This window comes from Onychostoma macrolepis, chromosome 04, assembly GCF_012432095.1.
Source record: "Onychostoma macrolepis isolate SWU-2019 chromosome 04, ASM1243209v1, whole genome shotgun sequence".
NCBI classification, from domain to species: domain Eukaryota; kingdom Metazoa; phylum Chordata; class Actinopteri; order Cypriniformes; family Cyprinidae; genus Onychostoma; species Onychostoma macrolepis.
Genome location: NC_081158.1, coordinates 27699765 through 27723960, shown reverse-complemented (window position 1 = coordinate 27723960; position 24196 = coordinate 27699765). Strand labels below are relative to the sequence as shown.

General features: G+C 34.2%; 1 protein-coding gene across 3 annotated transcripts in view; it reads right to left on the bottom strand.

The window, feature by feature from the left end:
* The window catches only part of btbd11a (BTB (POZ) domain containing 11a), a 140367-nt gene that overhangs the window by 99277 nt on the left and 16894 nt on the right, over positions 1-24196 (bottom strand). Inside the window, exon 1 of one of the 3 annotated variants that reach the window (XM_058774242.1) lies at positions 4744-4881. The exons of the other annotated variants lie outside the window; for them this stretch is intronic. The gene's annotated coding sequence lies outside the window, so the exon portion shown is untranslated. Of the gene's footprint in view, positions 1-4743; positions 4882-24196 lie in introns of those variants that run through there. 3 annotated transcript variants of the gene reach the window in all.

The window sequence follows — 24196 nt, the reverse complement described above, 5'->3', positions numbered from 1 at the left end:
GCGAAAAATATCAAGTTTTAAAGAAAACACTGACTGAAAGATGTCACCTTTGAGAACACGAAAAAAAACCCAGACAGGTGGGAGAGAATGGGAAGCAGAATCCAATCACTTCTGACTTGGTCTATCACTTCCACCGTCTGAGGAACCGGAAAAAAAGAAAGGTTCATCACACGCTTCAGTGGGGGGTCAGACTTACGCAACAGTATTAAAAAGGCCTCAGCGGCTCTGACTGGATGACAACCGTGACTAAAACCCTGTAAGGTGATATGGAGAGCTGTGCATGTCATCTGAATATATTAAACTTTTTAAACATTGTTTGGATTTCCTGTAACAGTAAAATTTACACTTACAAGCCAGTGGCTAACTAAGCTCATAAAGGCTGTTACGATCTTGGCAAGCAACATGATGCGAGACGTGATGTGAATACTGAGAAATATTGCTCTATTGCTCAATAAGATGTCTTCAAGACTGTCTGTTCACAAAGAAGTGAAGCAAGAAATAAAATGTTACAAAACTGCCCCTGGCTTGAGTTAGTTGTGTGCTGTTAATGTATGCCTTTATGAATAGAAAGGGTTTTATAGGTTCATACATCCAGATTTGAAATGTTGGGATGTAGAAATGAAATTAACCATAGAAAGATCAAATAAAATTAGCAGAATGAAAGTATAATAGTTTTTGGTTTCTGGCTTTTTCAGCAGGGAAATAATAAAATAAAATAAAAATAAGATAAAAACAGAAATTTAAAAAAGCTTGCAAAATTAAATCTAAGTTAGAATGGCAAATTGAAAATAACAAAAACTATAATTATTCTGCTCTGCTATTAACAAGCTTGAGCTTACACACACACACACACACACGCACACAAACCATGACTGCTTGTCTGTCTGCTTCTGTTTTTCAAATTTCCCAAGGATGAGAGTTTTTAAAGTTCAAATCCTCTTCCTCTAATCCCCAAGGAGGATCAGTGGTATAACAACACCACATACTAAATCTAAGCACAGATAGAGCCAAAAGCATGTTCAACCACAGAAAGAGCATAAGTGCATTACATCAACATCTGAGATTTATGAGAGATTGAATATGACTTGGAAAATTAACTTAAATGGCCTTAAAGTTTCTCCCTCACGGACCAACTTCATAGCTGCGGAAATCAAAAGACATTTCTCAATTTTGAAGGAAGTATTTCACACAGAGTTAACTCATATAGCTGCACTGAAGAATTACAAAGAGACTGTTTTAAAAAGAAACCAAATCAAGTGGGGTTCAAAATCCTAAAAATAAGGAATTAAATTTGGAAATGATCATACATTTGGATATTAACAATTTTAGAACTTTTAAAATGTTCAAAAAATGTATACTTTTTTTTTTTTTTTTAATTTCTGAAAATGTTTTGAAAAAAAAAATTAAGAGATACTTAAGATTCTGCACTATTTAAGATATTTACACAAAAAAATTATGCTCAAAATTAAAAAAAGAAAAAGTACATAAAAGTGCAAAAAGAATTTTCACTAATGGTCTCAGACTTTTGGATATCCCCATATCACTTCAAGATGAAACACTTCAACAGTATCAACAGATATCTCATGCACACACTGTGTTGCTGCCAAAAAAAAAAAAAAAAAATCAATGATTCTGCTACTTGTCTATTGATTACCTTCTCTGATGAAATAAATAATCCGCCAATGCCTCTCATTTGAGCAATTGGCCAAAGCAACGGTTTTCATAGTGTTGCGTAAGTGAAGCATCCATTGATCACTGACCTGAAATCAGATCGCCTGCAGTAAATATGGCAGTGGGCCAGGCTCTGTTTATCTAGTGTGCACATGACAACATTGGGTCTGTGAGGGGTAATCCCTAATACTAGTGACACGTGCCATTCTGACTGCTCTTCCTGAGGGAACATGACACATGATAAGGCACATGTGACATTGATGATGGACAGATAAGCAGTCAGCTCATGGGAATGAAAATAAACAAGAGGAACATCAACTGATCTGGTCTCAGCCAGAGCATCTGCAAATTAATTATTAGAGCGATTTTATAGTGATTAGAGACATCTGAGAAATGTCCAAATAAGTTCTTTGGGTAGAGGAAGGAAATAAATTAGTGTAACATTAATTATGCATTTGACCTTGCCCAAAACTGCATGTTTTTGTGAAAGGAGGAAGTGCCAATTGCAAAGTCTGCCAATATTTATTTGATGATTAAAAATTAATCAGCAAAATATTTATACTGGTAAGTTTTTAAATAAATATTTACTTGGGTGCTGTTACTTTTAGAACTAATCAGACTCAGACCAAAAAATTCAAGAGTTGCACTGAAGGAGGGAATTTAAAGAAATAGATCACTCAAAAATGTAAAATTTGTACTCTCATTCTGACGGCGCCCATTCACTGCAGAGGATCCACTGGTGAGCAAGTGATGTATTACTAAATTTCCCCAAATCTGTTAAGTTTTTTTTTCCCCAGGTCCTTTGCTGACCTGAAGGCGAATTTATTTTTTTGCAAATTTTCAAGATACAAAAGCTGGTACCTTTTCAAAAGGCACAAATATGTACCATTTAGGTAGTAATATGTTTAGTTTAGGTACTAATAGGCACCTTTAAGGTACTTGTATGCACCCCTTAGGGGCAAATAAGGTACAAATATGTATCATTTGAAAGGATTTTCTTTTCTTGAGAGAGAGAGAGAAAGTGTAGGTACCAGAATATAATAAAGACTTGGGCTCTTTTGACTTAATTGGATGAGTAAGTAGTCACCTGCCTGTAGCAACCACATAGAAACATGCTAAAAATATTTAAAACATATTGAAATGCACTGGCACACAACACTAACATCATGATGACCATTTTAAATGGAGCCAAATACTCACTTTTTCTTCAGGTAATGTTAAAAACCTACTGTTTAATATGTTAATTAGCTAATAAAAAGGTTTTAAGTTAATCAGTACAGTAATATTCTACACCCAACGGCATTCCCCACATCAATCAATCACTTATTCATTAACCTTACAAATTACAAATGCAGATTTTAAAATGTAGCCCTCCAGTTAATTTGTAATGGTTTATTTTTTGCTCATTGCTTAATAAATGAATTGCCGGATTGAATAGCTTTTTACATCTGAGCAACTGTTTTCAAGGCAGCTCATTTCCAGCCAGACCGCATGACCACATTTTATTTCTTTAAATAAACACCAAGAACATGCTGCAAACGGTGTTTCTTATTGGAAATGCAGTGCAATTATGTAAATCATAAGCAGTCAATCAATGTCATCTGCATCTTAGTTGCAAACAGACATTTATCATCCCATCTGTAGTCATTGGATTGCATATCTGTTATGTAATGCAGAGACCATAAATTTCTTGTTTTCTAGTTTGATCACTGTAGGACCGGTCTGAGGAGGAATTCTGGGAACATGCTGAGACAAGAACATAACTTCATTACTAAATTCAAGTGTATTTGTGTGATGCAATAGCTGGACAAGAAAAACATGGTGGATTATATAAACGCCAAAATCAACAGGGAAATAAACCAGTCATTTCTACAGTACATCTTGAAGCTCTGACAAAAAGTTTGGGACTACAAAAGTCTCCAATTCTGTCTTATTACGGCACCTGATTCTGAAATAAATCTGTACACAGAAGCGTGGACATTTTCCATAGGTGCCATGAAATGTGGTAGCTGCTTATTGCTGTACATGAACTTATCATAATTAATGTCATTCCCATGGCAACCAAGCTGTGACCCATTACTTACACACACAGAGCAAAGAGGCAAGAAGCTCTCCATTCATTCTGCAATGCAATATATGATGTCTGAATGATTATTAATAATTAGCTTATTTGTCTTTGCTGCTGTTCGTGACTATATTTCTACTCTCCACAGCTTATATCAGTGTTATGATATTATTATTGGGATTAAATGTAAACTCATCTGTCCAAATGGCATTTACACGACTTCAATCCATCAATCTTGTAAAAAGCTGTGTGTTTGTAAGAAATAATGCATCATTGTGTTATTTTAACTTTTTAAACCATCCTGCATGGCCAAAAAATTTGTCCAAAAAAAAAAAAAAAAAGCTTCTTCCAGTAAAAAAAATCACCACCGACATATTTGTTTAAAACTGTTTTAGAATCTTTTGGCTTGTAAACAGTGCTTGATCTGTGCATATTTCTCTCCTGATTCAGACAAGACAATGTTTTCACTGGAGAAAGCAATATTATGAATAGAAAACTGATATTTTAGCAAAATACAAGTTTGGAAGCAACGATTTGAAGTTATAAACGCCTTGATGGATTTGTTTCCAATGAACACACAGCTTTTGAATGCTGTTAACTGATGGACTGGAGTCATGTAGATTTCTTGTAGATTATTGTGGTGTTTTTATCAGCTGTTTAGACTCTCATTCTGATGGCACCCATTCACTGGCGAGCAAGAGATGTAATGCTAAATTCTCCTAATCTGTTTTGATTCAGAAACAAACTCATTTCCATTTTTAATAGCCTGAGGGGTGAGTACATTTTCATCAAATTCTCATTTTCGAGCGACCTATTCCTCTAACTATAAAATCAGGAGTATATAGCTTCTAGCTTGACAAGCTGCTATGGTCAAAGTGACCTACACATTAGTTTCCGTTTCAGAGCAGTTCTTGTTTCTGTCTAGCAGAGGAGAAAATGAGACAGCTCAAAAAGAGGTTTTCCCACAGACAGGACATTGGGTAATGGGTGTTTGTGGTGGCACTGACCCTTTGCTCGGCCATCTGAGCCCAGAGACCTCTTGTCATTTAGATCCCCGGCCTCCTCACAAACACCAGACGGCAGTCCTTTACTCTGGCACAGCTACATAACCATTGCAACTGGCCAACGTTTTAATTAGAATGTGATGAAGGGCCATAAATTGGAGTCGTTTTGTGCTGAAACAGGAAGAGATGGAGCTGCATTTGTACAGAAAACATATGCTGTGAGTTCACATCGCCAAACCAAAAACATCTGCTACAAATTTTGAAATACTTTACAATAAGGTTTATTCCTTAACAGTAGCTGAATCATTTTTACAGCATTTTTTACAGTGTGTTAATTGTATTCATTTATTGACTATTGTTTATTCACAACACCTACTTCATTCATTAAAATGTCACCAATTTATTTTCTGTCCTAATGAATCACAGACAAATGTCATGTAAAAGTCATAATAATACTAATACTACAACTAGTACCACTACTAATAATGAATAGAATTACACATTTTATTTGTATTGTATTTTTGCATCTTGGATATAATATTTATTATATTACCAATAATACATAAAAGAAAAAACCATATGATGCTACTACTACTACTACTACTTTAATAATTGCATACATTTTATTTATTTATTTTTATTGTAACATTTATTATTATTATTAATATTATTATTATTATATTCATAACAATAGATAAAACAAAAATGTATTTACTATTACTGCTAATAATAATAATAATAATGTATATTATATCAATAATGAATAAAATAAAATACAAATTCTATAGAATTTTATCATAATATTTTATAAGAATAATAAGCATACACTGAACCAATAATATGACTATACTGTAAGACTTTCACCATTTATATTCATAGCGCCCTGTGCTAAACCAATCCAAACCTTGACTCCATTATTATGAGTGGAGAGACAAGCACTTCATTCACTTAAATTAACTTGAAACGGGTGTCAGTAAGTGGATCACTGGCACTGAATAAAAGTGAGCAATACTGTCACTGATACGATGAAACATAATGTTTCATAATGTTTGTAAAAAAGAGCTTCAAGATTTAACGTACTTCAAATTCAAAGCTAAATTGATGTTTGCAGTGACACTGCATCTAATGACCTACCAGTTGCATCTGGCAAGAGAGAATCATCCAAGTGATTTTCAAGAAAAAAAGCACGATACAAAAGAGCCGCTTTTCTGAGGAGAAATAAGAGCAAAATTCTCAGAAAATCACATTAACTGATGAAACCTATTTCAACAAAGCAAACCAAAGTTTTCAAAGTCTTTTCAGGGTTCAGATACTAAAGTAGCAGAAAGCATCGCTGTTAGCCTAATCACCTCGGAAAAAAGGTTACTCTTACCCAATACAACCATTTCCATCAAAGGAGGCAGTAAATGCACATTCACAGGAATTTAACTGCACTTTCCTTTCAAAGGATTCATGGATTTGGCAGATAAAAGCATCAGTTAATTAGCAAACAGTTAATGCACTAGAAGGGCATGTTGGTTCCTGACCCAGTTGCCATTGATTCCTAACCGTGTGTAGACGACTACAGAAGTGAACCTGTTTAAAGCATGTGCGCAATGAGTCAATAAGCCCCTGTCAATCACAACGTCATTTCAGTCAATCGATTCACTACGATTCCCAACGAAAACAAAATGGACAACGCTGAGTGTGGTATCGACCACATATGATCCTTAAAACATAACAAAACTAAGCGAGTGTCTATTCAGACTGTGGTTCAAACTAGTCCAAACCGACCCGGAGGGCAAAACAGCTGCAGAGTGCTGTATTTGGGATAACGGATCTAAATCCAGGGGTTTATTGATTGCTTTAAAAACACCACAATTAAGGATAGGACATAATGAAGTGCAAAATAACAGCCTGTACTGTGATACAAAGGGTGAACGTCCCTAAATAGCACTATGAATCACTGGAGGCTAGTAAAAATAGAAAACATTACTAGCAACCACTTGTAGGTTTTAGTCATGGTTCAGAGTGAGGCACATGGGATACAGAGAAAGGGGTATTAAAAAAAGGACAATGCGTTCCACCGGAAAACACCTAGCTGAAGTGGAAATAATTCATTTTTGTTTTCTTCACTTTTCTGTGGGCAGATGATGACGAGGATGTAATTTCAAATAACAAATTCAAGGCCTTAAATTACAGGAAAATCTTTACTTAGTAAGTCTGAGTGGTGAAAGCTCAATTTTGACTTAAATTGCTGCACAGAAAATTAAATCGAAAAATATATGAAAATAACTAATCATTTTTCAGGACATCTGCTATCTTCTGAAATTTGTAGAAAACAAATTTCTACAAAAAATACAAATAAAAATACATATGACTGCATATTTCCATAAACCAGTGAAGAAAAGGTTTAATATTAAGTGTAGCAGCATTATTTTAGCATCATTGGGATCCTATTAGTTTTTATTAACATATGAATTATGATTGATTTGATTATTATTTAAAATTTTAATTTTAGTTTATGTTTTAATCGTGTGTTTTTGTTATTTTTATTCATTGTTTAAATATGTCTATATTTTATACATTGTATACATTTTTATACATTATTTATTAATTCTTCAGATTTTATTTCAGTAAAGGTTTGTTTTAACAAAAATCTTTTTTTAATTATGTTAGTTCCCTGAAGTGTAGTAAACAAGTTTTTATTTGCAATATTTTAATAATAATAATAATTTTAAATTATAAAATGTACTTTGACATGCAAAAAAAAAATGCAACGCAATAAAATAAAATACTGTATGATGACCCTTTTTTTAATGTATAGTGACATGACACAAAATATACAGTTATCTTACCCCACGCTCAACTACACTTTAGTAGCCAATTAAAGCAAAGCTGATAATTGCAAACGATGCATCTCTGGCTTAGTGTCCAGTATGGCAAACACTATTTTATCAAGTATCATTACATGCTTCAATGGCCTTTAAACAACAAAAACAAGCTCAGAATCGAATTAACAATCTAATTTAATGGCATGTCTGACGACAACCCTTTGATCGACAACAAGAGAGGACAGATAATTGAGCATCATACACACATTAACCCCTGAAACATACTGCATCGGATAAACCCTGCTGTCTGACCACAACAAGGGCTTTGATTGACTCACGTTCCACCAATAAAAGATAAAGAGAGCAATCAAAACCACAATAATAATTAATAGGCGCAATTACAAAACACAACACTAGCCAATGGCAGGGGGTATCCTCAAAGGGCCGTGTCCCAAAGCTGTCGTCGACATCCCACCTCCCAATCCATCTCCGTTCTCCTCCATTAGACCCCAGACAGACTGAGAAACGAGGGATCGTTACAAGAGATAAAATTTGCTGTGATGGATGGAGTTGCTCACAGAGCCAGGATAAAAGTCATCAGACCTCGGCGACAAAATGGAGCCAGGTGTCTGCGCGCCCTGCTGCTCAGAAGAGACGTTTCTGAAGGACCGGGCATTTGTAACCCTTTACAAAGTGAGGTACTTTCTCAAGGGAATGAACTTCACTTTCTGTGGTCATAAGACCTCCATCGCAGCACTTTGACTTCTGTACATTTACTCTAGAGATTGGTAAGGACGACACTAAAGCAACATTTCAGCCAGGGTTCTGTACATGTCATTTTGAAGTACCTGTTTACAACTGGCAAAGCAAAGCAAAGCAAAACAAAACAAGACAAGACAAGACAAGACAAGACAAGACAAGACAAGACAAGACAAGACAAGACAAGACAAGACAAGACAAAACAAAACAAAACAAAACAAAACAAAACAAAACAAAACAAAACAGAAAAACAAAGCAAAACAAAACAAAACAGAAAAAATTTAAACCCCCTGTGACGAACTGGCCAGGAATTTTCTGGGTGATAATAATAATAATAATAGCAGCAGCTATTATTATTAGCAATATGCCACTCCTGCTTAATATAAGTATATTCTTGCTGAAGAGGAAGCAGCAGAAGAAGAAATGTTTAATTAATATGAATAATATTAACTCTGAATATTCCTTTACGTTTAAAAATGTTGTTTTAAGCATGTAAGCTATATTAATAATATTAATATTTACATGGCAGTCACATCTAAAACAAAAGATTTAAAACTTAACAGAATATTATGGGTTGAATAAGAAGAAGAAGAGAAAAGAAAAAAAAGAAGAAATAATGTATAATTAATATTATATTAATAATATTAACCCAGAATACTCCTTTAAGTTTTAACATTTTAAAAGTTTGAGCCATATTTATAATAATAATAATAATAATAATAATAATATTTACATGCCAGTCACATCTAAAACAAAATGTTTAAAACTTAACAGAATATTTTGGTTCATATTTATAATATTATTATTATTATTATTGTTATTATTGTTGAAACCCCTTTTTTTGTAAGCTTTCACAAAAACAAACAAACAAACAAAAACTTATTTTCAGATGCTCTGGATAGCATTTAATATATTTACACCAGAATGTACTTTCAAAGTGATTTTGAGGTTCAAATACAAACAGTATATCCTTAAAATACAACACAATAAAAGTCTCTATAGCAGTAATATGTTGTCCAATTCTGCTATGTCAAATAAAAGCAAAAAATAAAACACTATTATCCACTTCTCTCTGGTTCCAATATATTTTATGATGTGGTCTCTGTCAAACAGGATAAGAAACAAACACATAAAAATTCAATTAATAAAGGACCCAGGCAGATAAATCTATATTTTTGTCCGTCATTACGACATTAAGAAGATAAATGGTTTGGCTATGACACAATCGCTTAGGAGGATCGTGGGAGAGCTCCAGTGGGAGCCTTGCCCTCTCAGCGTCTGTCTGTCTCTCTCCTTTGCTGGGCATATAATGATGAATGAATATCAATTAAATACACACAGATGCTGCGGCGCCACAGAATTAAACCCAAAATTGCCAGCAATGCAATAATAAAGACATTTGGTCATTTTTTTTATTCCACTGGTCTTCTCTAAAAGCATCATCTTTTCTGGCTGAAAATGTCTTATAAACCAAACTATCTCTCGTTTTTTGTCATGTAGACAAGGATAATGAGTTTTTCTATTCCAATACTCATAGTGTAAATCTATCATGTCGGTCCCGTTTGAGGTGGGCGGCACTGTAATATCTGCAGACAGCTCTTTTCATACGGAATGTGCTAATGATGACAGACATGTATAATAGACATGATGGGACAGCAGCTGCTAATATACAATGAAATGTCATTCTTTGTCTGCTTTTGAGGGCATGAGACTCATTCCCATTACCTTAAACGTCCGCCCTGCTCCTGGAAGATTTAATAAAGCCAATGAATTTTCTATTGCTACTTACCCCTTCATCTCAGCCTTTTATTTCTGCTCTTAAAGGAAAAGTTCACCCAAGAATGAACATTTTGTTATCGTTTACTCACCCCATGTGTCCTTTCAAACCCATACAGTTTTCTTACTTGGAATTTGAATGATATATTATAAAATTCAAGCGAATGATGGCTAGAGCGTACAAACTCTAAAAGAAAGTATCATAAAAGCTGTCCATAAGACTCAAATACTATATTTCAAATTTTCTGAAGACACGATAACTTTGTGTGAGGAATAGACTGAATTGAAGATGTGTTCCCTGATGACCTTGACTCGTCTGAATATTTTGTTCATGAGTCAATTAGACTGAACTGATTCAGTTTAACTCACCGTTCCCATTGGCTTCCATTTTATTAATTTTGTTAATGAAAACTATGACGAAAAATGTTCGTTGACGCACTTTCTTCCTTTGACTAAAACGAGACGACAATACGGTCAATAAATGATAACTGTGACTACATCAACATGCAATATCGTTGACAATAAAAAACAAGACTAAAATGTATTTTAAAAGATAAAAACTATACCAAAATCTCTTTGTATTTTCGTCACAAAATATTATTTTGGACTGCTGTAGAAGCCTCTAATACGCGAGCTTTCATGTGTACGGTCGTATGTGCGTATCAAGAGTTCAAATCAGATCAGAGCTTCTCTGTTAAAAGGATACATTTTCTGTCTGTTGTTTGGCTTAAGTTTTGCAATCTGGAACCCTTTGCAATCTGGCAACCATGCGCTTGTGCTAGCGCTCACTCTTCATTACGGAAGTGTCGACGATGATCCGAAAACTCTGACAAAAAAGTAAGCTGACATTTACCGATCTCCATGTGAGATATCTGTGTTCTGTCATGAGATCTCAACTATTTTGTTTGCGCTTGTGGATGCTGAATAAATGCATTTACTCAACCGCTGTAGTTTTAATAGAGAAACATTATTGCAATTTGGTATTACCATTAGGAATTTCACTGTTCACTGCTTTTCCTTTGATCGTCTTGCATCATCTCGTCTCTGCTTTTGAACCTCTCTTTTATTACCTTACAATTAAGAACAAAGCTACGATAAACGGGAACGTCATCTTGAGCGCGAGTAACACTCCAATGTAATTGTCCTCTGTGCTTTTAGAACTTTGGCCACCAGCCCATCAAGATAAGAGACAATTATGCTCTCGCTTCCCAAAGGAAAGCCAAGACAATCCTGTAGTGAGAGGGAAATTGTGAGGAAGTGAGATTATCTGCCTAGAGACCTGTGGTTGGTCCTGACTTTCTTTTAGGCTTCTTGAATGGTCTTATCAGTCCAGATGGCTACAACTGCATTGGGTCTTCAGTGTAGAGTTTCTAATAGCAGAAGTCAGTCGGCTTCAGAGCCGAATATATGGATGACTGCCTTATCTATAGCTAAGGGAAATGGAGAGGGCTTCTGTGAAAGGTTGCTTTTGTGTTGGATGTGACTAGGGAGGAATTTGTAACATGCAATCCTTGGTCTCGTCTTATCAGACAAAGGCCACCTGAATGCAGAAATAAATGCAGTATCGAACACGAAGCAAAGGGCAAAGTGACAAACCATCTATTCTTAAAGAAGTGACAAGATGAGATGACTTGGGGTATCACGAAAGGCAGCAGGAAAACCATCAAAAATACAATCCCACCAGAACAAGCTGCAAAATCCAATTTCATCGACATTACAGACATTAAAGGGACTTTTATGTTAGTAAAAAAATGTGTGCGTGGGTCACTTCATTAGTTTTAGTGGTGTCATTAATGCCTACAGCATAGGTTTTAAAACATATTACATTTTTCATGATTTGATCCCTTTAAAATATAATCTAAAATGCCTAAAAATAAAAACGTAAAAACAGTATATAAAAACAGTAACAAAAATAGTAATACATTTGAAATAAAACAAATAATATTTAAATAAAACAAACTGTTTAAATAATTGTTTAAATAAATTAATAAATAATAAACTGACAATTAATTAAATAAAGCAATATTTAATTAAACTGTTTAAATGCTAAATAAATAGCAATGAAAAAATAAGTAAACAATAAATAAATACATATTTAAATAAAACAAATCAAAATTTAAATGAAAAAAATAATTGTTTAAATTAGTGCTGTCAATTAATTGCTGTCAAATGATTAATCATTAATCGCATCCAAAGTAAAAGTTTTTGTTTACGTAATATATGAGTGTGTATATTTGTTATGTATATGTAAATACACACACATGCATATATGTATTTAAGAAAAATATATATGTTTATATATTAAATATATTTATATATAAATTATATGAATATAAACATGTAAATATTTTCAAAATATATACCGTATGTGGGTGTACTTAAATATACATAATAAATATACACAGCACACACACATATATTATGTAAACAAAAACTTTTATTTTGGATGAGATTAATTGCATTTAATCTTTGACAGCACTAGTTTAAATAAATAAATAAATATTATAATTTATCATCAAATAAATTTGTTAAAAATGTAAACAAATAAATAACAATAAAACAGTAAAAAACACAAATAAATAAATAATGATTGAAATGAAACAAATAAACATTTAAATAAAACATTTAAATAAAAATGTAATTGAAAGAAACAAATACATAAATAACACACAAATAAACACTCAAAAAAATAAATAAACGCACACACACACACACACACACACTGAAATGTGCGAAAAAAGTCTGCGGTGTATTGTCCTTTAAAAACACCTGCGGAACTTGTCAGATAAACTCCCTGAGGACACAAGTCAAAAAAGAGACTAACACACAACCGGTAGAGCTGTGCAATACAATCCCTGTGGACCATTTGAGATTGTCTTTTAAAATTAGAGAGCCATCTACATTACTCTATGCACGATATGGTCTTTGTGCATGTGTGTGAGCCCGTATTCAACACAGCATGATGTAAAATGAAACTGAGATGCCCCAGATGACCTCTCACAGTCTGGTCGATTCATTCATTGTGGCCTGGCTGTCGGCTTGCCCGCCTTTTGCTCGGGAAAGCCTAATGAAGTATGAATGGGACCAAACGCAATAGATGGTTTATATGTAAATCTGTGCCTTCCAGCTAAATTTTACACCAATTACAGAAGTCAAAAATAGTTTGCACATACAACCAACATCTTGTCAATTTCTTTCTCGCTTCATCTAAAACGTCCTCCCAGTGACAGCTGATAGTCTCAATGTTTAATTCCATCCATGCAGCAAAACCAATGAAACATCAATTTAAGACAGTCAGTGTATGGCCAGTGGCATCGATTGGGACAATTACACGACAGACCATGATCCTTTCTGAAAGTTACATCACTCTGGTGTTATTTTTACAAAGCTCTGCTTTTAACCTTTAGCTTCCATGGTTTGAAACCTTATCTTAGAAACGGTGATGTGAAATAGCAACAATTTAATAATAAAATCTAATAAAATAGACCTCACCAAGGTGTTCTAAAAACATACAGCAATGATACAAAAGGTTAAAACAACAACAAGTTTTAATGAGAAAATTCTGTGCATTTTTTAATTTTACCAGTACAGCAGAAGCTTCTTTTTTTTTTTTTTTTTAATCGGCCTTTGCACTCAAATGGGTCTTTTATATAAATCTTTTAATCTTACAAAAATCTGACATACCTGTTGAGCTGACATCAAATCTAAATGTAAATTGAAAAAATAAATAATTATGCCACAAAAACGATTTAGCTTGGTGAGAATTCACACGACATGTCAAAGAACCCATTTACCTTGGACCCTTTTATTCTGCCTATTATGGGAACCTGCCACAGGTTCAGTGTACTGTCATTAAACACAGACGCCCTTGGGCGAGATTCTAATCAAGTATGAAAGAAACAGTTAAGTGTGTGCGAAACACACATTTTTTATTTTCCATGTCCATGACCAAAGGCTGGACCATCATAGCTCATTCTCTCTAAGATCTTCCACATGCCCTTGGGGATTTTTTGTGACCCAGTTTTCTGAAATCACGCTTAATTGTGTATACACTTCTCTAACACACATGCTGGATACTAATACAGAGCTCAGTGAACATAATGTGTCTTGTACAGAAAATCTTCATTGAATAAATAATTACAGAAATAAATGTATTTATGTCAATAACGAGACATCTGCATCAAATTAAATTTATCAAAGTGATTTTATATACATTGGAATCATAGTAAATGCAAGTATAGTGTCTACTTTAATGTTTCAAATAACGTTTGTGAAAATAAAATGTCAAAATGTGACACATTATTCTTACCTGCACTTATTAAAATATAAAAAAGGAAAAGTGTTCATACTAAATTTTATTATATTTCAAATGATTCAAAACTTGCTTACAAATGGGTAAATCCTAGTGGTTTGAATAATAGTGGTAAAGATTTAAAATGACAATTAATTCGTTTTTGGATTAATTAATCTAACAACTCTAATTAATTTGAGTCTTTTAATGTCATCTAATGATTCTTGTTCCAAATATATCTGACAAGATTTTTTTGATATATGTTACACTGAATGACGTTTTAGTGGGTGTTTTCTGTAATTAAACTTTTTTGTTGTTGTTGTTGTTAAAAAAGCTGTATTAATCTTTAGTTTTAACTGTTTTCATGCTTGTAAACTCCTTTTTGTCTTTGACCCATATAGGCTAAATTAAAATTAAACTTAGACCTCTAACTCAAAAACAATGAACAAGCACCAAAGAAAAAAACTAAAAATTAATAATAATAATAATAATAATAATGATCATTATTATTATTATTTCTAAAATGCAGTAGCATTTACACAGTCTACACAGCCATTGCAACAACTGATTTTTTATTACTGCATGTTACTTCACCAATTGCACATTGCATGAAAGAAGTCAAACTCGACTTTGATACCAGTCTAAGTCTATTCCCAAGTCTCTCACAAACTGATTGATCTCCATTGCTTCAAACCAGGTTTGCTCTGTTATAACAAGCTCCTCAGCCACACAAATAATGCCCAAACACAACGGCCTACTGTGTGACTGACAACCTGCAACATACCAATAGCAGTTGGCCTAGTGCGAGTGAGTTGTGACTTGGTGGTGGAGAAACCCTGATGAGAGTTAACTAAATATTTTCATTCCATATCTCCCCCAGTCACGCTGTTAGCGATAAATTGGCACTGTTGGAGCTCATGTTGGTTTCTATAAAAATCATGGAAAGTTTGCCGGTCTGTTCAAATCTACCTCATTCTGTGTGCTGCATCTATAGATACTGTATGAGAAGATAAAGCATGTAATTAGCTCTGTCTGGACTGCTATAATACCCACAGAGCTTATTGCAGTGTCACTTGTGGTGAGACATGTACTTGAGGCCTATTTCAGACACCACAGTCAAACCGCTGCTCAAGTCTCTGGCCTTACTTTGCCCTGGTCTTCAAATACACTGGTATTAACAGAAAAATGGAAAAACAAATGGAAACCAAAAATTACCTATATTCAATATTTAAAGGTCATATTTAACATTTAAAAGCAATTAATTTTTATTTATTTTTTTAGATTTGTAAAACCAATGCTCTAATTAGCATGCTGACAATGTGCTGTGCTTAAGAGGTTGATGGTAAACGGAATGGTAAAACCCTGAAAAACCTCAGAAAAGCATCAAATTCATAAAGATGGCAAAAAAAAATTTGAATACTTTTTTGTACAGAGAAAATGTATAATTATTATTATATTATTTAATATAGGGTTTTTGCAGACCTTTTAAGGCCTTAACTTTTTGTCTTTTAACTTTTAAAAGACAAAACAAGGCAAAATACTGAGGAAGATATTTTTAACCATGTGTGCAACATTTACATTTAGTCATTTAGCAGACGCTTTTATCCAAAGCGACTTACAAATGAGGACAATAGAAGCAATCAAAACCAACAAAAGAGCAACAACATGCAAGTGCTATGACAAGTCTTGGTTAGCCTAACACAGTACACGTAGCAAGGTTTTTTTGTTTTTTTTATTTTTTTTATAAAGGAAACAAATAGATAGAATATAGAAAAAAGAAACCTAGTGTTAGTTTTTCAAGAATTGCCATGTTAGTGTTAATTTTAAGCCTTTCTGCACTGATTTAATTCCTTAATTTGAGGAAGGTGAATCAACACGTTTCGAGACCCTTTTAAGAAACCTTGTATTTTAAAATATATTATTAAATAGCATTTACTTATATTTAAAACTGCACAACAATACACTGTAAAAAGTGATAAGTTGACTTAACTTAAAAAAAATTAGCAAACCCGTTGCTAAAAGTAAATGATAATTAAAAAAATAAGTTAATTGAATTGTCAAGTTCACTTAACTTTAAAAAAAAAAAAATTATTATGTACTTAATAATTTTAAGGCAACGGGTTTCCTCAATTTTTTTCAGTTAAGTCAACTTTCACTTTTTACAGTGTACAAAGAAAATAAATAGACAAGGCATCTTTCTTGAATTTTACACAACAGCAGTCTGATTTGCAAAACAATGACTCTTATGAACTGATTCTTCAATGAACCAATCAAAAGGAATCAGTAGTCACAATATGTAGTTACAATTTTAAATAAAACATTGAATCTCTTGAACATATTTCAAAGATTCAGTGCAATGCATCATGCAGATTTGCTAAATGCATTGACTAGTTCTTGCTCTGAATAGTTTATGATACCAGCCTGATGCCTTGCTTCCCATCAGATTCATAAAATCCTGTGCACCATGACTACCGGATATTATGCAATAGCCATCCAATTACATTTGAACTGATGATTTCAGCCAGCTCTCGCCATTATTTTACAATATGCGTTCCACGTTGTGTGGGTGTGCCATCTGACGTGGAGACTCATTATGCCTTCGCTGCTTTCCCTAAAGCTCTCTCAATCTCCACCTCCATCTTTCTTTGTTAAGTACCCTAAATCAGGCAGGATAGGAACCCAGCAGCGACATACCTGCAGTGCACTTCCTCAACTTCCTCCCAATATCTTTCTCTTTCTCAGATGAGAAGACACTTCCATCCATCAGAGCTGTCAAGCGAGTGGGCCTCTAGGCGCGGGAGCCCTGTGTGGGACTCGCCTCATTTCCCTGCTCTGATTAGCCTGGTTCGGCACTAACACTCCCCGCCTCCCCGGCTTCCTCCTCTCGAGGTGTGTGCGTCTGTGTGCTTTGTACCGCAATAAAGAGCTGTGGGACTTTAGAAACAGTATGAGATTCTCGTTTTTGCATGGTCTATAAACTACAGGGGCCCTATCCAAAGCAAAATGTGACGCATATTGTGACATTGCTTATTTGTAGATGTGTGAGTGTATTGCAGTCGATCTCATTCTATTCTTCATTTTTAACTGTTTACATCTGGCATTAACATTCATGCCAGATGACTGGATGTTAAATTGCTTTTTCATATTCTCAAAAGTCAAAGATGCACCATAAGGTGACATACTTTTGCTCCCGAATATACAAACATCTGCATTGCATGTTTGTTTTTCCTTTAAAGCCATTAAAGCTTAAAAAAAAATCTCTACTTAGAGCAATATTTGCGAAATGAAACCTAAAAAAAGCTATCACTTTCCACCGAATATGGTTTGACTGACTAGATCACAAACCCCAGTTTGGACCCAGTTTAAACCTGTATTTAATGCTCTAAATTGGATTTTAAAGGGATAGTTCACCCAAAAATGAAAATTCTGTCATCATTTCCTCTCCCTCAAGTTGTTCAAAACCTGTATGAGTGTCTTTCTTCTGATGAACAATCTTAAAAATATTTTTTATTTTTAGATTTTTTTATTATTAATAATACTATTAATTAATTTATAATATGATAAACATAAAATGTATAAATAATTCTGACATGTATACATAAACAATAACAAAAGAGTAAACACTTTACAATAAGGTTCAGTGCTTTAACATTAATGCATTAGATTATAGGTATCATGACGAAATGAAAAATACTCTTGCAGCATTTGTTAGCCTAGGTTAAATGTTAATTTCTATAAAAAACAAATACATTTTTAACAATTCAAATGTATTATGAACAAACATGAATTAACAATAGACAACGGTATATTTAAAAATGAACAATAACCTAGATTAAAGGAATGGTTCACCCAAAAATGAAAATTTTGTCGTCATTACTCGCCCTCATGTCGTTCCAAACCTGTATGAGTTTCTTTCTTATATTAAACACAAAAGAGGATATTTTGAAGGATTTTGAAGAACCAAACAGCTGTTGGTCCCCACTGACTGAGAAATGCAATGAAAGTCAATGGGGACCATCAACTTTTTGATTGCCAGCATTCTTTAAAATATCTTCTTTTATGTTCAACATATGAAAGAAACTCATACAGGTTTGGAATGACATGAGGGTGAGTAAATGATGACAAATTGTAATTTTTGCATGAACTATCCCTTTAATAAATCCTATAAAAAAAGTTCATGACACATTCTACAAAATGTTACTACCAAAAAATAACAAAAAAAACATGAAAACTACAAAAGTGTGTTACTGTGCCTGTTGTGCTCGAGGACACTCGAGTCCCAGCGGACCCTGTGAGCCTCTGCTTGCTGAATCATTTGGCGCGTCTGCTCTCAGGAACAGCCTGGCCTAGTTGCAGCTGTACGCTAAGTAGGCTACACAGCTCAGCCCGGCCTGGCACCCCAATAACCTACAACTCCTTCAGAGCATCCCCCACAGTCCTTCTTGTTTTTCTTCTTTCACCGTAACTAAAAAAGCCCTGGTAAGATGTGTAGCTGCGTATGTACAGCATGTGCTGTGTGTACACAATCAGCAGAGGGAGAACCTACTGTGTGGATAGTGGGAGATCCTGTTACAGTATCAACAAACTCTGGCCGCCCCAGGGAGCCTTTGCCATGTGTGCTTACAACAGAAAGGAAAAACTCACAACACTATCCATCATACGGACAGGTACATAATTTACAATACATTTATTTAAACAAAGGTCAGCTGCTGGTTGTCACTGCAGTCTAGTTTGATAGCATAATGTTAAGCAAACAGCTATAAGGAAAATCAAAGCAGTGTGGCAGTTTTAACTCTTTGATGAACTGAACGAATTAAAAGAAAATCGATCTTTTTTATGATCAAATTTAAGAAAGTTACACATCTGTCCACTGAAATAAAAGGAAAATATTATTATTTTTTACGGTGTTCAAAAATATTGATAAAGTAAATATTCCGGAATCGCCAAAGCTAAGCAACTGATGCAACAGCATAATTAATTCTCAGTGCCAAAAAGCTGATTTCATCCCTATAAATAGTTCATATTATTCATACCATCAATATGGTTCTTATGATGCACAACTATGACATTTTAACAATTGTCATAATTGTGATCTGCAGATGGTGTTGTATTCGACATTATTACTGCACGCAGGCTCCATATGGCACAACAAACTGACAAATGTATGGGGTTTTCCATGCAAGAAACCATGCATTATTATTATTATTATTATTAGCCTTGTTTTGTCATGATCACAACTTTTCAAATCACTTAGCATAACAAAAGTTGTTTTCTTGAGATCTTATCCAGAGTAAACTTATTTGATTTTTATAGAACATGTATAACATCTTACATCATTTATTCATTTATTTGAAAAGGTTAAATATTAATTCAAATAAGCCATGCAAATTCATTTGAAATTAATTTTAATTCAATTCAAAATTTAGTTAAGACAAAACAAATAATTGAAACTCAGTCAAGGAGATGCATCTAAATTACACTGTATAAATATATGTGATATACAGATCTACAATTTTTATTTATAATATTTAAATGTAATATTTGAATTGTAAATATTTAGGAGGGATAACATAATAGCAATTTTTTTTTTATTATTTTTTTTTTTTTGGACAATACATATTTTTACCTCAGAACTGTTCAGATAAACATCAGCTATGCCAATGTAAAAAAAAAAAAAAAAAAGATTAATAACAGCAGAACTATTAAAAAATATTTTGTTATGCTGAGATCAAGTGATTGAGAGAAATCAAGATGATCACGATGCATAGCTTCTTAGAGAGCTATACTAACTTTTGCTTTTCTATAATGATACTACAAAGTCAGATGCACTACAACACCAAACTAATGCGTTTTTTCCTGTAATTGATGTTGAGAGAAAATGCTTTCATACAATTTGCAGAGAAAGCTGAAAAACACATTAACCAACTGTTGTCTCGCTTATACAGTTATAATGCTATATTTCTTCAGTGTTTATCAGACTTCTGACAAAGCGAAATGTGACCGCCTTCTCAAGTGCTAATGTTCCAAATCGATAAACAGCACTGGTGTGCTCTCATTCCTGAAATATTTCCACCACTTTCTAGGTCTACATATGCCGCACTCTCCAATCACTGTGGGCATTGCAACCCAGATACATTTGCTGCTTTAAACAAGTGTTGCAGAGGGACTGTACACCCCATCAAATGTGAAAATGAGGAGTTAAACTTCGGCTACACCTAGACGTGAAATTTCACAGTTTTGAGGAGGTGGGAAAGGAGGAGGAGCACAATGATACAGTTATGCAATGCCAAAAATGCAAGCATAATACAATTTCAAATGCCGACATGAAAGCTGGTTTAGGGATCTGCAAAACGACCCCGGAGTGTGCGCCATATTTCTGAGCTGACACATAAAGACGGCCCACGGAGCAACACCTGCTGCTGCCAACTGGGCAAGAGCTGTCAAATGAGGAATATTTCCCACCACGTACACACTACATTAGCAGGACCGCGAAAAGTTAATACAGGCGAGAAACAGAGGTCTCGTCTTAGACTGGTTAACTTTAAATATGTGCTAAACACTGCTGTTAACATATTCAGCTACACCACTTTAAGCAGAGAAGGGAAACTGAGATACAATGTTACATGTGTATATGCAAACTGCAGCAATTTTAACAGCAAACTAGCATATAAATGGCCCCAAAGCTAACATTTGTGACTAAAAGCCATAAAACTCATTTTGATTTGTGCTTGAAAAAGTGAAAAATTAGACTATTTTGCACAACTAGCAACACCAAATTATTGCATAAACTACATTTTGAAAAAGTGCAATTGATATGGGGTTTTGATTGGTTTTTATGCAGTTGCTAAAGGGTTCTGAGTAGTTCTTATGTTGCTAAGTTGCCTACAAATGTGTTTTGGGTGATTGCCAGGGTGTTGCTATGCAGTTGATTAAGGGAAAAGTCTCTTTAAGACAAGTCATGTCACTCGGCGGCCATCTTTGAAACGCCTCTCAGGCATCCAAGTGCAGCTCCTATCTCTTTGAATGGGGAAACATCAAATTCTCCAAAACTGTTCACTAAGCTTACAATTAAATTTCATATTTGAAATCACCAAAGAAATCTGACAACAACTGTATCATAAATGTAGTTTCTTTTGCTCAAATAGCATTATAAAAAGCTTATTTTTCAGGCTAGATCAGCCAGTGCGCCTGCACAGTCCTAAACGCACGTCTCAGAACGCTGACTGTTTCTATAGCAACCGGGACTTCTAAGGGCAGCTGCAGTGACGCGTTGACTTTACCGATTAGTGATTGGCTCTTTCATTCAGAAGGCGGGGCTTCCTGCAATTGAGCGGCCATATTGAGCGTTGCATTTTTCCCCATTCAAAACTATATGAGTGACACGTCTTGGGTATTCTATAGTCTTTGTTAAGGGGTTCTGAGTAGTTCTTATGTTGCTAAGTTGCTACAAATGTGTTCTGGGTGGTTTCCAGGGTGTTGCCTATGCAGTTGAAAATTGAACTGTGTAGTTCTTATGTTACTATGTGGCTGCAAAGGTGCTCTGGGTGGTTGCCAGGGTGTTGCTATGCAGTTGCTATGAATTTCTGTGTAGTTATGTTACTATGTGGCTGCTAAGGTGTTCTGGGTGGTTGCCAGGGTGTTTCTATGCAATTAATAAAGGGTTCTGCGTAGTTCTTATGTTGCTGTGTGGCTTCTAAGGTGTTCTGGGTGGTTGCCAGGGTGTTGCTATGCGGCTGAAAAGGATTCTGTGTAGTTCTTATGTTGCTGTGTGACTTCTAAGGTGTTGTAGGTGGTTGCCATGGTGTTGCTGTGCAGTTTAAAATGATTCTGTGTAATTCCTAAATTGCTGTGTGGCTGCTTAGGTGTTCTGGTTGGTTGCTAGGGTGTTGATATGCAGCTCTAAAGGGTTCTGTGTAGTTTTTATTTTGCTGTGTGGCTTCTAAGGTATTCTAGGTGGTTACCAGGGTGTTGATATGTCAAAGTCAAAGTCAAAAGACACAATCTCTATTATGCCATCCTATGAATGGTTTAGTTGTATCTGCACCTTAATCTAGTGTTCTAACATTGAACAAAATTTCTCACTTCACCTTGACGCTGTGAAAGAGAAAATCAGCCACCATTGTAAACAAGCATCCTCGCAGAAGAGCTCCTGACCTCGTAAATTACAGCACTAGATATTACGAAGAAAGTAAGAAAGGTCAAATATAGTTCAGACTCAGAGACTGGAAGAAAAAGAGAAATATAAAACTCAACCATGTAAATACATAATGTCATTATAACATATTTTAAATCATAGTTAAAGCTGAAACCCAATCCGGGCACAATATTACTACGTTTTGCTAGTGATATATTATGAATTGTACATTTTTTCAGCTGTTCTTTCTCACCACCTGGGGGCTTTCCTTTGAAGATAACAGCAATGAAAACATGTCAGAAATACAGCATCAATCAGCTTGTCAAGTGTTAAATATTATTCTGTAATTGAGCATATGGATGCAACTGACTCATACGCAGTTATGAGCGACATAAAGCTGACTTTTCTTTGTTCACAGTCCATCAATGAATCACTTAATATGCACGCTCACACATTTACAAACAAACCCACTGCTGGAATACACAAATCCAGTCAGAAAGAGCTTACGTGATACTGTTGACGCAGTGAAATGTACCAGAGTCCTACACATTTGGCAGGAGGGCAAACAATACATTGCCACACACAGACGCAAGCTTATTTATACACCTCTCATGCACACTCAATTGTTTTTAACATAAGAGATGCACTTCCACAAGTTTCTTGACAAAGTCTTTTAAAAGGTTACACATCTTTGCATCTACAAATTGAATTTAGACTTTTATTATCATAGTTATAGCTTCAATGGGTGCCAAGCAACCATGGCCAAGTAGACAAAGCTTATTTTGAATAGTCATCTTATTACATTTGCACTTTGAAGATTTTTCAACAATTTCATTTTTGAAGCTGTTTGATAAAGGTTTTATCTCATGTCTGAACCTTGCACCCTTATACCAAAAAGGCAAGCCCTGCATCTGTATCAAAGCCAATTTTACATCCAAGTCGCATACGCAGTTGCTTATTTCAGAGAACAGACTCAAAAATATGTGGAGAAAAAAGTGAGCGATTTCTTGAGTTCATCCAAATGTCATAAATCTATTACATAAGGCTTTTTATTTTACTTAAGTATTTACTGTTTTCATATAATTACACTACATAAACAATTTTTTTTAATTTTTTTTTAAAAGAATTCTCTTATGCTCATCAAGGCTGTATTTATTCGACCAAATATACAGAAAAAACAGGAATATTGTGAAATATTATTACAACTTAAAATAATGATTTTCTATATTAATATAGTTTAAAATATCATTTATTCCTGTGATGCAAAAGCTAAATTTTCATCAGCCATTACTCCAGTCTTCAGTGTCACATGATCCTTCAGAAATCATTCTAATATGCTGATTTATTATCAATGTTGGAAACAGTAGTATATCCATTTCTGTGACACTTTTTTTCAGGTTTCTTAATGAATAAAAAGATTAAAAGAACAAGATTTATTCAAAAGAGAAATCTTTTCTAACAATATAAGTCTTTACTATTGATTTTTATCAATTTAACACATCTTTGCTAAATAATACTTTTTAAAGTTAAAAAAAAAAAAAAAAGATTTATATTTCGAATAAATACTGTTTAAATTACATTTTAAAATATATCAAAATATAAAAGTGTTATTTTAAATTGCAATATAATATTTCACAATATTAGTGTGTTTTTTTGTTGTTGTTGTTTTGATCAAATAAATGC